This window comes from Hibiscus syriacus, unplaced genomic scaffold (assembly GCF_006381635.1).
Source record: "Hibiscus syriacus cultivar Baekdansim isolate YM2019G1 unplaced genomic scaffold, ASM638163v2 tig00116984_pilon, whole genome shotgun sequence".
Classification (NCBI taxonomy): Eukaryota; Viridiplantae; Streptophyta; class Magnoliopsida; order Malvales; family Malvaceae; genus Hibiscus; species Hibiscus syriacus.
Genome location: NW_024063507.1, coordinates 139,947 through 155,625, shown reverse-complemented (window position 1 = coordinate 155,625; position 15,679 = coordinate 139,947). Strand labels below are relative to the sequence as shown.

Genomic DNA, 15,679 nt, shown 5'->3' with positions numbered 1-15,679 from the left:
ATGGTCATGCTGAGGTGTATAACTGAGAAATCAAGAAAATTTTTGAGAATGTAGTGAACCCTTATAGAAAGGATTGGTCCCAGTGCCTTGAAGAAGAATTATGGGCTTATAGGACCGCCAACAAGACTCCGCTATGGATTTCACCTTATCATATTGTTTATGGAAAAGCTTGTCATTTACCTATGGAATTGAAGCACAAAGCTATGTGGGCATTAAAAAGGCTGAATTTTGATCTATATGCTACAGATGAGAAATAGATGCTGGAGTTTAATGAGTTGGAGGAACTCTGAAATAATTCCTATGAGAGTTCACGCATTTATAAAAACAAAATTAAGAAATTGCATGATCAGAATATTTTGCTAAGGGAATTTGTTACTGGACAACAAGTGTTATTTAATTCGAAACTAAAATTATTCCTGGGAAATTGCATTCTCGTTGGTCAGGCCCCTTTGAAGTTCTTGAAGTTTTCCCTAATGGTGCATTACTACTGAAGAACTTTGGTGGATAGAAGCACATTTAAAGTCAATGAGCAATGTTTAAAGCATTGTTGCTAGCAACAAATCCTTAGCATTGCTTCGATCACACTAAGCAATCCTCTTTTTTTAATATTTTGTTCTTTTAAATAAGTCAATTCCTTTGATATTTATTTTTTAAGTCCTTATTTTTTCTTTTTGTACAGGTCTTTTTCTTTTGATCACTCTCAATCAGCTCTTTCATGTTGCACAACTCTTCATATCATGGTGTGTGTTCATCATTGTATAGAAGCTACAGCAATATAAGGATACCTAAATACTTTAATTGTAAAACTAGGTGTGAGCTATCTACCATTTACTTGTCTTCATTTTTTTTTCACCGTCCATTTAACCCAATCATAACCACCCATTTAAATCCATCCTTATCCATCAACCCTAGAATTATAAATTTAAAAAAAAAATCACTTCTTTCATGCAAGCCATTTACTCTCGTATATTCCACTTTCATCTTCTTCACAAACCTAAAACCTTTGGTAACCTCTCTTTCATTTTTCTTCATCGATCTACACACTGCCATGGTACATAAAAATAAATTGAGTTCAAAACCATCTGGTCGTACACCCACTCTGCCTCCTGCTATAGCTACGTCGGTGGTAATGTCCCCGTCAGAGGAAGTCACACGAGTCATGGATGATAAGAACAGACTGCGATTTGAGGAGGAATTTGAGTGCTGATATTTCTATTACGAGCAGGGTTTTGATTTGACTATAGAGGAGAAACCTTAAATTTTTCATTATATTTCTCAATTGATTACCCATCGAGGATAAGGGAAATTCTGTGAGTACCCCAGTGACATAAACCAGTAAGTAATTTGGGAATCTTACAGTAATCTCACCGGCCAGACAAAGCGTTTAGTCTTTGTTCGAATAAGATGTTCCATTGGTGGGTAAAACTGAAAAACTATTTACTAGGTATCATTGAGGAGCCCTGTGAACATACGAAATTTGTGGAAAACTTAACTGAGGAAGAATTGAAGCAAGTTGGGCGCGATCTTTTCCTAGCCAATCGTTCATGGACGAAATCAACTGTTGTCGTTCAAACCAAGAGGCGCTTAGATCTCCATCGAGATATAAGGTATGGTTTATTTTTATTAGAGTTGGGTTAATGTAAACCATGCATTCTTCCACTATTACTAAGGATCGAATCTTGCTAATTCATTCCATTTTATTTGGACGAAAAATTGATGTTGGTAAAATAGTTTCTGTTGAAATATTTGCTTGTGGTCAAAAGAATTCTGGTTATTTGTATTTTCCATTGTTAATCATTGCATTGTGCTTTTAAGAACAAATAGTTTTTTGTCTTTCGATAGTCTTATAAAGAATCGGAGCCCAATTACCTTTTCTATTGTGAGGCGAACATTGTTAAAGGAAGGACTAGATCCTAATGAAGCTAATGGGGAACCATATGCTCCCATTGCTATAGCACAACTCCCGCCTATTGATAACCGAACCTTGGAGGGCCTCAAAACGGCTATATCATCGATTCGTGTTAAGCTGGATTAGGCGATGGAGTTGCTTAACCATTCTCTTCAAAATTAGTCCCAGATGCACAACGCCCAGGTTCAGTATTGGGAGTATGCACAAAAAAGGGATTTTGCGACCAAGATGATGTTCGTGAAGCTATTCGCAGAGGCTGAAGTGCTATTTTCAATCTTCCTAGTGAAGATATTGGAAGATCTGATGCAACCAGCAATGTCTGATGCTAGCCATAGCTCAGCCAGTACTGAGACTCCTAATGCCACGCAGTTTTTTTGTCTGATTCTTTTCCTTTTCATTATCACCTTTTTCTTTTTCTTTATCGTTGATCTCCTCATCACCCTCCATTGAATTGGTATCAGTAGCCATAAGAAGATGAGTATGTGAACAGCGATCAGTTGTAAGTGATGGCTACAGATGGAGCTAATGCTCTAACAGAGCAAGTGGTGGCTCAGTTACTGAATTTAAATTCCACCACAGCTGAATGGGCAACCATTTTTGTTGACGAACCAAATTTAGATGCTTTAACGGTAATTCATAATGTTATCACTGTTGTTGAACAATCAGTTATTACGAGTCATCCAGAGAGCACTCCCATCGCACATACCACTGGAGCTGAGATATCCAAACCAAAAGCGCAGCAAAAGCTGGATGCTACAGAATCCACAACTCCAGTCTTTAAGGCTGCTTTGACAAAAACCTCAACAGCGTTGGCCAATCAAAAGAGGAAAAGCTCGGTGTAGGTAAAGACAACAATAGAGCATCTCTTCCCAAATGTTCTTAGCCTGCGAAAGCCCACTTAGGGGAGTCTTGGTTACCTTTCTCATATTTTAGTTTGTTTTATTTTCTTTGATTGTTTGTGTCACATGCATTAGGGATAATGTATCTGTTAGGTTTAGGGTTGTGTTGTTAGGTTTAGGGTTGTGTTGTTAGGTATAGATGTTGCATTTAGGAATAGTTTCACATTTAAAATTACGTTAGGTAATGCCATAGAATAATTTTAAAAAAATTAAAGAAGTTGTTAAGGGAATTTTGATGATGCTCGATTATGAATATTAATTGAAATGAATGCTATAGGAAATATTGAAGAAACTTTTAAAAATATGGTTCCTTAGAATTTTTTTAACACATAGGTGTATGTTTTTAATGCTTAGAGAATTTAAAAAATTTCAAGCTGTAAACCTCTTATTTTTATTGGATACTATAGCAATTGTTTAGAGAAAAAATGAATGAGTGATTTAGGAAATAAGTTGGGTAATACTGGTAATAGCTCCAACATAGTCTAAGGGAAAACGTTCGGTAATGCTGGTAATAGCTCCAACATAGTGAGAGAAATAAGTTGGAATTCCAACATTGGTGAGGAAATCTTGTTGTAGTATTGAATACCTTTAACAGAGTAGGTGCGAATTTTTCTAGCGTAACTAAGTATTGATTGGATACACCTATATTACACACACTGCACTCTGAAGATTCTGATTTTGAGAGGATGAAATGGCATTTTCTTATTTAAGATTACATATGTGCTTCACAACATTAGTTGAGGACTGAAAAAGAAACTTCTCTGCTTGGTTAATTTTTTTAGGTTATTCTGTGGCATTGCTGTTAGTTTAGATGTTTATACATGCTTTGCTTGAAGACAAGCAAACACTTAGGTTTGGGTGGGATAACTCTCCAAAAGAGTTTATCTTTAGTAGCCTTAATTACCTAGGTTTAGTTTGAACTTGAGCATATTTAGGATTAAATTTACTTAATTTTTTATATTTTGCATGATAGGAGCATCGTGGGTTGCTAAGGGCTAAAATTAATTTGTGCTGCTGAAAATTATTGCATTGATACTGTATCACTACAGGAAATGTTGATCGGGTGTTGCAGCAGTCGTCTAAGTTCCAAACAGTTGAGAGAACTTTCTGGATTAGGAAGGCTGGCTCGAGTAGCCGTCATGTGGTTGGATAACACCTAAAATGTGGATCTTTTCTATCGGGCAAAGAAATTTTCATCCAAACTATAAAAGAGGAGTACTTAAGTGTAAAAAGTGATGATTTTGAGAGATCCAAAGTACTATTTCCATGTTAAATCTTTTTTAGCCATGGAAGCCTAAATCATCTGCAGGGATTATTGCAGTACAAAGGAAGCTTGTTGTGGAGCTTCAGCAGTCAGCAGATCACCATTCAATGCCTTCTATTGAAGAGGGAGTGAAACGAATGTTTAAACTTTTGTTGGATGTTTATTATGAATTTCTTTATTTCGTGTTTACTTGGGTACTTGGTTTATGAGCTTTAAACTTCATGATTGTGAGTAGAAATATTTGCAACTAAATATATAGTATTTTCGTTTAAATTAAGAAATAGTTTCATTCAATTGCTATATATTTTGTGAGCATTGGTATTGCTGAGTAGCATAGGTGTACTGAAAAGTGTACAGCCAATTGATTAGTATTGTTAATAGTTTGAGCCTTTAATTAATGAAATTTGTTAAAATAGTTCAAATGGTCTTAATCAATGATGATCACATAGATTAAGTATACAATGTTTGCATAAAACTTGGGAGTCATAATATCATATCTTTTGATTCAATAGCTGACCAATTGCTTTCGAAAATGTTGTAGCATGAACTGGTATCTTTTATTATTGACTTCATTACTTTCTTTCTAGCATCTCGAATCTTTAATCTTGTTGTAGAAAAATCTAATGAAAACAGTATATTTCCTGTGGGTTCAACACCTGAAGCTTTTATAGATTCCACTTTATTACTTGAACGATATGTATACTTGCATTAAATACTATAGCATCTTATGTAGCATCACTTTTCTAAACGGTGGACTTTGTGAAGACATTTTTATGCAGTAACCCCCCGGTTTCAAAGAATTAGCTCCTGATGTATCCAAGCTTGTGTGCAAGTTGCAAAAGACTCTCTACAGGCTTCATCAGGCTCTATATAACTAGCATGCTACATTGAAGAAACACTTGCTGCAAATAGGGTTTCGTAAATCCAAGGTTGATAGCTCATTGTTTGTTACAAGCAAAAATGGTGTGCATACCAATGTTTTGGCATATGTAGACGATATAATTATGAGATGTCAATCTAAGCACTAAGAATGTTATATGTGCTTTGAGCAGCCATTTCTCGTTAAAAGATCTTGGTGATTTCACTTATTTTATAGGTATCAAGGTTAAAAGTTAAGATGGGATGCTTATCCTTAATTAAAAGTTCATAGTGGATCTTCTCCATAAGATAAAGATGGACTTGGAACCACCTATTGTTATTCCTATGATGGTGGCTACAAAGTTGAGTGAAGATGCTGGGAAGCAGTTAGAGGATGCTCGAGAGTATCACAACATATTTGGAGCCTTACTTTATACGATTCATACAAGGCCTAATGTTGCCTTTAGCATAAGCAAAGTTTCCAATACATGAATGCATCGTGTGAAGGCTATATGCTAGTGGTTAAATGAATACTCGATACCTTATGAGCACCCTTGACAATGGTTTATTTTCTCGTCGACAACATCAACGTTGAATATAGTTGCATTTGTTGATGTTGATTGTAATGTTGATCTTGACAATGGTTGCTCCATATCTGGTAACTGTGTTTATGGTAGCATTTTGTCTCGTGGGTAGGAAAGAAGCCAAAAACCACCTCGTGCTCTACGATAGAAGCTGAATGTAAGAGCATCACTGATGCTGCAACTGAAGTAACCTGGATGAGCATGTTCTTGGAGGAGCTGGGAGTGAATCAGACCAAGTTACTATCAATCTGGTGTGATAATACTGGAGCAATTGCTAAAAGTACAAATCTAGTGTATCACGCTCAGTCTAAGCATGTGGGTTTGGACATTCAATTTTTTCAGGGAGAAAGTTATTGTAAACAGACTGAAAGTCAGTTATGTGCCTACGTGCAATCAGCTTACTGATGGCTTAACAAAGCTACCTTTGTTGAGAGTACAAGTCTAAAGCTGCTTTGTTGCATTTCATGAGAAGGTTAATGTTCAATAGTTTGAACAAATAAAAAAAAGTAGGGAGAATATTGATACATTGTTAATGTTAGTTATGGGTATACGTAGGGGTGTGAAAAAAATATATGATCTATTTATTTGGTGATTCGATCCGATTTTTCATTTTGGAAGGAAATCTAAAAAAAAAAGATAATCGGATTGAAAAATTCTCAAATTTTGTATTATCCTAATATCCGAAAAAAATAGATAGGCTTTTAGACCTAGCCCAATAGCCCCATCTTTATGGGTTCAACATTGATATGGATAATGGATATATAGTTTAAGCTAGACCTAATGTTTGTTTTATCCGGTACGTCCTTCACCTTTCTTTTTTTTAAGCATATATTTCATTATCAATATAATTTATATCTTATATTTAATTTAAATAATTTATTTTATAGTGTATAGTTATAGTACAGTATATTATCTAATATTATATATGGTATGTTTTAAAATATAGTATAGTTTTAAAAATAAATATTATATATAGTATATATAAAATATATAGTATAATATTTTTTAATATATATAGTTTTGGAAATAGATATATAATATATATTATATAATACTTATATATAGTTTTGAAAATAATATATTATATATAATTTTGAAAGTAGACATAATATATATATAGTTTTGAAAATAAAAGTAGTATATATTTTATATAGTAGGTAATAAATATTTAGTGCTTTTAATATATAGTATAGTTTTTAAAGGAAATAAAAACACATTAGTTTATAATTATATAGTTGATATTATTATTATTATTATTAAATTTTTATTATTTCAGGTCTGGTTTACAAAGTCTAAGTTATGGTTTAGTTCAAAGAGCTACGGTTCAAGTTTAACAAACTCCAAAAGGGAAAGCCACGATCTAGATCCAACAAGTCCAAATATGAAAAGCTTAGCAGTAAGCCCGCCTAAACCAGTAGGACAAATTGCCAGACTACAATAGCATGACCCAAGGCAGAAGCCCAAGAGTGCAAGCCCGTGTACAAAACCCATATAGCAACTAAGGTTTTGTCTTTAGTCCTAGTGCCGCACAAATTCATTAGTTCAATCAAAGGAGAAAGCAGGGGCTCAATTACATGTGGCTAGGGTTTGTGAACCCAAGTAAAATCTTTTCCAACGTCGCATAACCAGAATTATTTAATCTGACCCAATCTAACGATATGGACCAAAGATCAGACTATGGTTTATACCCCAACCAAGCGCTGCCAACTTATAGTCGTAAGATCTGAACCCCATCATCGGTTTAGATTAAAATATAATTAGGGTTTTTTTAACCCTAAGGATGACAGATTCGCACAACTTCCTATCATTCGTTGGATCTGTTCCAATGGCCTAGATTCGTCATAATTAGGGTTTCACCCTAATCTGTCACCACCAGCAAGTCTCGACCATAAGATCAAAAAATTATCTAACGGTCAAAATGCACTTAGAAATTTTAACCATTGATTTAGGGTCTGTTTGTTTGGAGGAAAACATTTTACGGAAAAAATCATAGTTTTCTGTGTTTGGTTCAAGGAAAACTCATGGGTCAATAGAAATTATTTTACGATCAATGGAAAATGGCTCATTTTTTTTCATGTAAAATAACTTACCAACTGAAAAATGGTAAGTCATTTAATAACACAAGTTTTAGCCTTCAAAGCTTTGGACACCCAAAATTGTTCGATCAAATACCACCATATCTATCTCACTAGCAATGATTACTCAGACGATAGTTCATCTTCTTAGGTAACTATTGCGTGTGTGATGTATTATTCTATGGCACGTAAATATCTGCCAGTATACACAATTGAAAAAACAATATAGTAGTGAGTGAGTATCATCTCCACAGGGATTGGAGGGATTTCAAATAAAGTTTATGCACTATTCTAAATTATCTAAGTATAGTTAGTGTGGTATTAACAAGTGAGAAATAAAAGTTGTAGCAAAATGATATGTGCAAGGGGTATGAGTATGAAAATATTGTGGCAAAAGTTTAAGTGAAGTGCTGAGTTAAACAGTAAAAGAATATTGTAACAAAAGATATTGAACTTTGGGGAATGAAATAAGACTGACAACCTCACACAATCAGGCTTCTATAGGGGTAATTGGCTGGATTTGCTATGGAAATAAATATTCTATGTCTAGAATGATCTCTTCTCCTATGAGTTATTGTCTGACAGGATTTGCTAAAGGTGCTCTTAAACTATCTCTAGCAAGGAACCAGATAAAACTAATGCTACGGAAATACCTCTCAGCGTGAACTGCAATATTAGCTTATTGGCTAAGTCATATCCCTTTTAGTTGCTTGAAACACTCTCTTTATCTCTAAGGCGGGTTAGAACCTTACCATTTTGGTTTGGCTCCTTTGCTCACGTAGATCTAGCCTAGCTCTCTCGATACTAGGAAACTATGCTATTGCAAACAACAATCTCTCAAAAGCTCTTACATTGCTAAGTGTATAAAACAAAAATAATGAGCAAAACAACATTTAAACATAAAAGACATGTAACTATTCATTAACACAAAATAAAATCAACCAAAATAATTTTCATGGTGTGGGTAAGTGCATCCAAGATCAATCAAGTTAAGTACAAGCGCAAAACATTATAAAATGAAAGCATAAGGAGAAGAACAATCCCAATGAGTTGTTATCGTGACACTTAGCTCCACCACCATGTACCATCTTAGCAAGCTAGCCTCTCTTAAGGTTCTAGTCGTTGCCCCTTCGAAGCTCGGTTATAGAGGTCACCACAAAAAAGGATGAAAGGAATAAGAAAATGAAGGTTGTTGGGATGTTGCCTCCTTTCTTAAATCACTCTGCAAAAGCTCCCTATAAATGAGGTATGCTTATCTATTTATACTAAGGGAATCCCTAGGGTTTTGTGCCAAAATTCCCTTTGTACCATAGGTATCCCTTCATGTGAATGGGAGGCTAGGCTATTATATGGTCCCAAAAAGGGATATTGAGCATGACATTCACATGTTAATATGGACAGCAGACAACTCTAACAAAATATCTTCGTCCTTTTTGTCTTTTTCTACCCTGAAATACCATCCAGAAATGCTGTAGCAATATTTTTTCTTGATCAACATAATCAGTCCTTTGGATCTCCTAATCTATATTGCTACAACAAATTTTTTTCTCCTCGTCTACTTTCTTCACTTGCACAACACCACAAACAAAAGACATTTCCCTTCAGCATCATCAGTTTTAGCAATAAAAATGAGTTGCAACAAAACTCTTCCACCTCATGCAATTATATGACCTAAATGCAACTAAATGCTATAACAATAGATTTTAGACACTCAATAAATTAAATAAAAAGGCACAAAATTTATCCTTTTTACGGAGTTATCACCCCCAAACTTAAGCTATTACTTGTCCTCAAGCAATGGATAGTGATCAACATAAGAAAATGTTGTGGCAGAGTTCAGATCAAAGCAGTAATATGGGATAGAATTTCATCCCTCAAAACAAGTGGCTTCAACATGCTAGACTAGTTAAGACATCAAGAACTTTTCCCTATAATAAGATCCTTTGTATGTGTGGGCGTGATTGTTTCCAGTATATGCTTAACAAAGTTAAAAAAATTCTAGGCAAGTCCTATATTATGCTTTAGCATTTATTCAACCTTTAAGTGCACAATTAATTATATTTCCTTAAGATATTTTTTTAAAATTTAAACATTGTTACAAGTGGAGTCATCCTATCACAACTACTTTCCTAGACATGAAAATGAAATGGAGCAAACACTCTATTCCCTAGTCTATTGAGCAGAGTCATCATGTGACTACTTTCATTCACTTATATGTTATAGCTGCCATGTATTCAAGGGGCTTTCCAACACTGCTATAGCAAAGAGAAGTGTCCCTCTACATTTATGACGAAACATTTATTCGGATTTCAACATAATTCATAAACACAAGGGAGTTTAATTAACCTTTCAAGCATCATTTATCAATTAAGTTCGTAAATCATCAAATTATACTGCAACATGCAAGAGTTCTTTCATAAAAAGTTTCTAAAACCCTTAAGCATAGAAAACATACAACATTGTATCAATGAATCACAAAGAATCAAGTCATCAAGTTGGTTCTATTAATCTTAACAATCATGTACATTCAATCACAACCATAAAAAAATCATCAACATTGGGCATCCTCAATTTATTCAAAAAAAAAACTTAACTAATGCCATAGCAAAAAATTTACTAACAACTACCAAATGCAAATGCTTGACTATGAACACTACATCTCTCAAACTTGAAGGTGAAGTGTCCTCAACGCATGAAAACTAAATTAAAACTAAGATAGATGAAATGTAATGCAAGGTACCTTGACTAACATCTACTTTGATGATGTTGGTGGTGCTTTGCTCACCATATGCCTAACTCGCTACTTCCTTGGCTTAGTAATGGGTTGTTCAGGTTCTAGGGTAGTGGATGGTGTTACATTTTACTGTGGCATTGGTGTATGAGGGACATCATCATTCATCTCATCGTTTGTAACAACAACGAATGGTCTTCTTCCTTCGTAGGTTCAGCATCCATGGGGCTTTACCCTTGGAAACCTATTTGAGAATATGTTCTACCAAAAAAACTAATAATAAAAGAAATAAAGCAAAGAAAGAAAACAAACAATCAAAACAAAACAAAACTTGCTTTAGCAGAAAATAAAGAGGGTTGAAATGAAGTAAACTCCAAAATATATTGAATTATTATGGTAGTTTTGTCACGTTCAATTGGAGCACCAATATAGACCAAAATTGTAGTAACCAAAAGGTAAATTTTGAAAGTTTGATGGCCAAAGTATAATTTAGAAAAGTTTAAGGACCTAAAGTGTAATTTAAAAAAAAAAATATTTTGGTCCCTTAAAAGAATAGATCTCTTTAAAAGAAGTATTTTCATTTCGCTCAGATTTTTGATCCGGAATTTGTAGAAAAAACTATTAAACGATAAAGTTCGGTAAAATATTAGAATAATCGGATCGAATCGAAAGTTTATAAAAACTTGAAGGATGGTACTACGAGGTTATAAATATTATTTTTATATTTTTAATCATAGGAATTTGATGTGAATCAGTGAAATTAAGTGAATTTTCCATATTAAAGTGTAATAGTTGAAATTAAGTGACTAAATTGAAATTTTAGAAAATAAAAGGGAAATCTAGAAAAAAAATTTACGATATTTTTGTTATGGATATGGTGATGTAAAGGATGATATCATGGAGTGGCAAATTTTTAGTTATGAAGATTCATTAATGGTAAAATTATCTTTTTGCAAAAATGAATTTTTAATTCATTTTAAATAAGCCTTAAACAAGTGTAAAATGAGGACATTTCAAGAAAACTCTCCCATTCCCTTCCTCTGCTATCGTGAGCTCCCTTAGGTAAAAAAATTCTTTTCAATTTTTCAAGCTATTTTCTTAGGATTTTGCTTTAAGTGTGATTAGGAAAAATGTTCTACTCAAGATTCTCTTTCATTTGGTGTCTTCATGTTTAATGCTTGAATTTGGCGAGATGAGGTTGAAGGGGAAGTATTATTTTTATGATACAAGTTTGGTTCATGATGTTTAGCTGTAATGGAATTGGAATCAAGCATGAAAATTGGTTGAAATCAAGTAGAAGTTCATAAATAAGATTCGGTCACTAGAATTTTTCATGAGGAAATATTATTTTTTAATGTAATTGATAAAAATGAATTGGAATGGTTGGAATTGAAGTGTATGTATTGAAATTAAGCTTGAAATAAATTAGGGACCATTATATAAGAATTTAAAAATATTTGACCTGTGGAGAAAGAGTTAGAAAAATTCTTAAAATTTTCCTAAGGGATTAAATTGATTATTAGAGTGATCTTCGGTGTTTGAAGTTATGTTTTAGACTAAATTGAAGTTTGGTTAAATTTAGAAGGCCATTTCATAAATTTTGGAAATTAGAAGGATCTATACACAAAAATGGGAAAGATTTGGTCTTATGTTAAAATTTCTTATTAGTGTGATGAAACATTGAATTTAGGATTGATTTGGAAAGTTATAATAGTTTAAGGACCATTTTGCAATTTTTGAAAAATTAAGGAACTTATGAAAAATTGATGAGAAATTAGTGTACTATGGTGGAAACTATGGTTTAAATGATGGAATGATGATATTAGAACAAAATGAAAAGTTGTGTAATTTTAAAGGGCCTATTCGAAAATATTGGGAAATTTAGTTGTGAAATTGCAAATGTGCTATATTAATGTCTTACTTGAAAAGTATTATGTGAATTATGGTAAATGATGGTTGATATGGATTAAAGTGACTCTCAAAAGAGTGTTTTGTAAGGTTTTCGAAAAGTATGGTCAAATTAGAAAGTAAAGTATATTGGTGGCCAAAAGTAAAATATTGAAAAGTTAAAGGACTTGAAAGGGGAATTTGATTTAATTAAGGTCGATTTTAGTTTAATGAAGGAAATTAGTATCGAATGTTCACTGGTCGTATTTTTAGAATTTTTATTCAAATTCGACTTTATTTTATTAGTTCGAGTATATATGTTTGAAATTGTTAATATGTCGGAAATCAGTGGTCATGTAGTTCGTGATTGTAACTGAAGTCAAAGTGAACCAGATACGGGGATATAGTACAAAGGTGAACGTGATCATAATAGTAAGCATTAGTGAACACCAGGTGAGTGCAACTTATTTGTTTTATATATAATTGGAGGATGGCTTGCAATAAGCCAACCACGAATATGTTCAAATAAAAATAATTTGAATTAATTTATGAAATATTTTTAAATTGGTTTATTAAATGGTTTCTATATGATATTTGGGTATGAATTACCCATATTATTTTATAAATATATTTACTTTATTAAAATTATTGTATACAATATTTTATTTCATAGCATATAAATATTTTTGAGTATGAACTGACCAAATCCGGTTTATTGAGAATTATTTTATATTTGATTTTATGTATCCTTTTATATCCAAATGATTATCTGATTTGAAATAAAGCCCAATATACGTGTATTGAGAGTGTGAGGTACAAATGGCATGCCATGAAGTGGAGTGATATCTGTTATCTGATTATTGTACATTCGTGTACATCTATCTGACACTATATGTGCATTATGATATTCATGATGTTTTGACATCATGAATTATCATATATGTATCTGATTTAGTATGGTGATATTATGTTCTACAGTATCTATACTTATGTTTTCACTAAAAGTGATATCTGTTACTGATAGTGAATCTATATATGGCGCACACACTCGACGAGATTCACGTACTTGATATTCTCGATTAAATGCATTGGGATATGATTTTAAATAATAAAAAGTGTGAGATAATATGAGTTTATATGGCTTAAATATGAAAAGTACGAGTTATACGAATTAGAAGATAACAAAGGTATTACGAGACACTCGATTTTCTTTTATAAGTTTTACATGTGAAATATTTTTGAATAGTTTAATTTTATATGTTTTAACATTATTTTTTTATATGATACAATATGTTTTAATATGTTAAATGTTTTATTTATGATACTTGGCTGCCTTAATAAGTGAAAACTTAGTTTGTGAGTGTTTCACACGTGGGTACAAGCAAGAAAGGAAAGTAGGGAGCGTATCAACATCATTTTAGAAAAGGAATGTCAGATCAGCCACCATAAACAGTAAGGATAACTTGTTTGTTAATTTATTAGTAGTAGAATGTATAATATAAGAATTTTAAATGCTCAGATATATATTTTAAATTAGATGGTTTTTAAATTATAGTATTGAACCACTTAGTTATTGTTTAATTTGATTTTAATGAATTTATTTCTGATTTTAAGAAATTACTAGTTTTAAAATAAATATACTATTTGGAATTTTCATGATTTAGCCAAATTTTCATTAATTAAGATTTTAAAAATGAATATTAGTTTGAAAGTCGAATAGTACAATGGAATTAATTTTTGATAAATTGTCTTTATAATATAGGTCAAATTTGAAATTATAAAAAAAAACAAAATTTTATTGGTTTTCAAATAGTTAAAGTTTTATACGATTGATGTGACATCTCTAACTCTTATACGGGGATGTATATGGGAAAGGGGTATTACAAAAATCTCCAACACATATAATAGTTCCACCTTCATTCTATTTTTCTTGGGCATTTCGTGGCTTTCATATGTGTTCACCGTCCCTTGGCATCCATCACAAGATTTATAAAAATCATGGATACCCTTGAAGAGTGTAAGCCAATAGAACCCAAATTGTATGAACCTTGCAACAGTTCTCTCTCCTCTAAAGTGCTCTCCACATGAAGCTGAATGGTAGTGTTCATCCCAATGATAGTAGCGAATGAAGCTGAATGGTAGTGTTCATCCCAATGATAGTAGCGAACATCATGCATGAACTTGTTCTTTCCCTAGCCATTCAAATCAGGAGACAAAATTCCATTAACGAGAGAATTAACAATGTCAGCATACCATGAAATTATTATGGCAAATAATAGTTTCTCATTAGGAAATTCCTCCTTAATTTCTACTTCATTCCTTAGTTCTTTCATAATTTCTATCCTAGAAAGATGGGCAGCTACTTGGTTTTTAGTGTCTTTCAAATTAATAATGGTCCAACCTAAAGCCTTTTTATGAATTGGACAACTCTCTTTCTCAAGCTTAAGATTACCGAATTAATTACAGGAAAAATATCATTAGAACTTAAATGAACATGCTTAAGGTATGAAGGTAAGAGCTTTAGTTCTAAAGTGGGTGGATGCACAAGTAATGGTTTGGGAGAAATACATTCAGCAACATCTAAGGGTTTGAATTCCATACCTGGTCTAGCTATGAGTAATCTAGATTGTTCCATATCTGTTGAAATTTCTTCAAACTCATTTCGTTGAACTTCAAGTAATCATCATTGTACAAAAAATTGCTACAACAAAATTCTGCAGGTTCCTCTTTCATCATAGATTCCATATTTTGAAGCGATTGACACTCACTAGAATCATCAGCATATTTGAGAGTGTTGAAGATATTGATAGTTACCCTTTGGTCATCCACTCCTACTAGTGGAGTTTATCTTTTGTTGTTGCAATATTTTTCATGCCATCATTGGGTTCATTCATCAAACCCACAACCTTGTCTTCCATCAAATGTAAGTCTTCTTGCATCTTCGGATCTTTATGCATGATCTCATGGTTGGTTTCTCCGAGTGTCTCCCCCCAAACTTAGCTTCTTTGTAGATTTGGGTATCATTTCTTAAGGTGAATGCACTACAATGCACATTTCCATGAGCCTTAGTGACTGTAGTATCACTAGGAAGACTTCTTTGTGGGTGTGCATGTAATGATGTAGCAATTTGATCCACTTGATTTTCTAAAGTTCTCAAGGATGAGCTATGGATTTGCAATAATGTTCCTTGGCTTTTAATGTATGATGTCGTGCAATAGAGCCTTCGTAGTCACTATGAAGCCTTGGAGAGTGGCTTCTAAAGAGTTGGTGTTCTATGAAGATACTGACCTTTTGTTGCTATTTTTCCACGATAAATTTTTCTGAGAACATGGGGTCCATTCATATTATGCTTCCAATTAGAGCTGCTCGTATTGTTTGTGCCTTGATTCCTCCAAGAAAAAATTTGGATGCTGATGCCATCATAGGTCATAGGTTTTCTAGTAGGGGTTGTTGTCGTTGTTATTGAAGTTCT

General features: G+C 33.0%; 1 long non-coding RNA gene across 1 annotated transcript; it reads left to right on the top strand.

Annotated features, from left to right (window-relative positions):
- The first annotated feature begins 965 nt into the window (after nucleotides 1–965).
- LOC120193048 lies at nucleotides 966–4,271 on the top strand. Its single transcript, XR_005522823.1, has 3 exons — nucleotides 966–1,607; nucleotides 1,843–2,751; nucleotides 3,858–4,271. It is a non-coding gene; the product is annotated as an uncharacterized LOC120193048 (long non-coding RNA).
- Nucleotides 4,272–15,679: the final 11,408 nt, after the last annotated feature.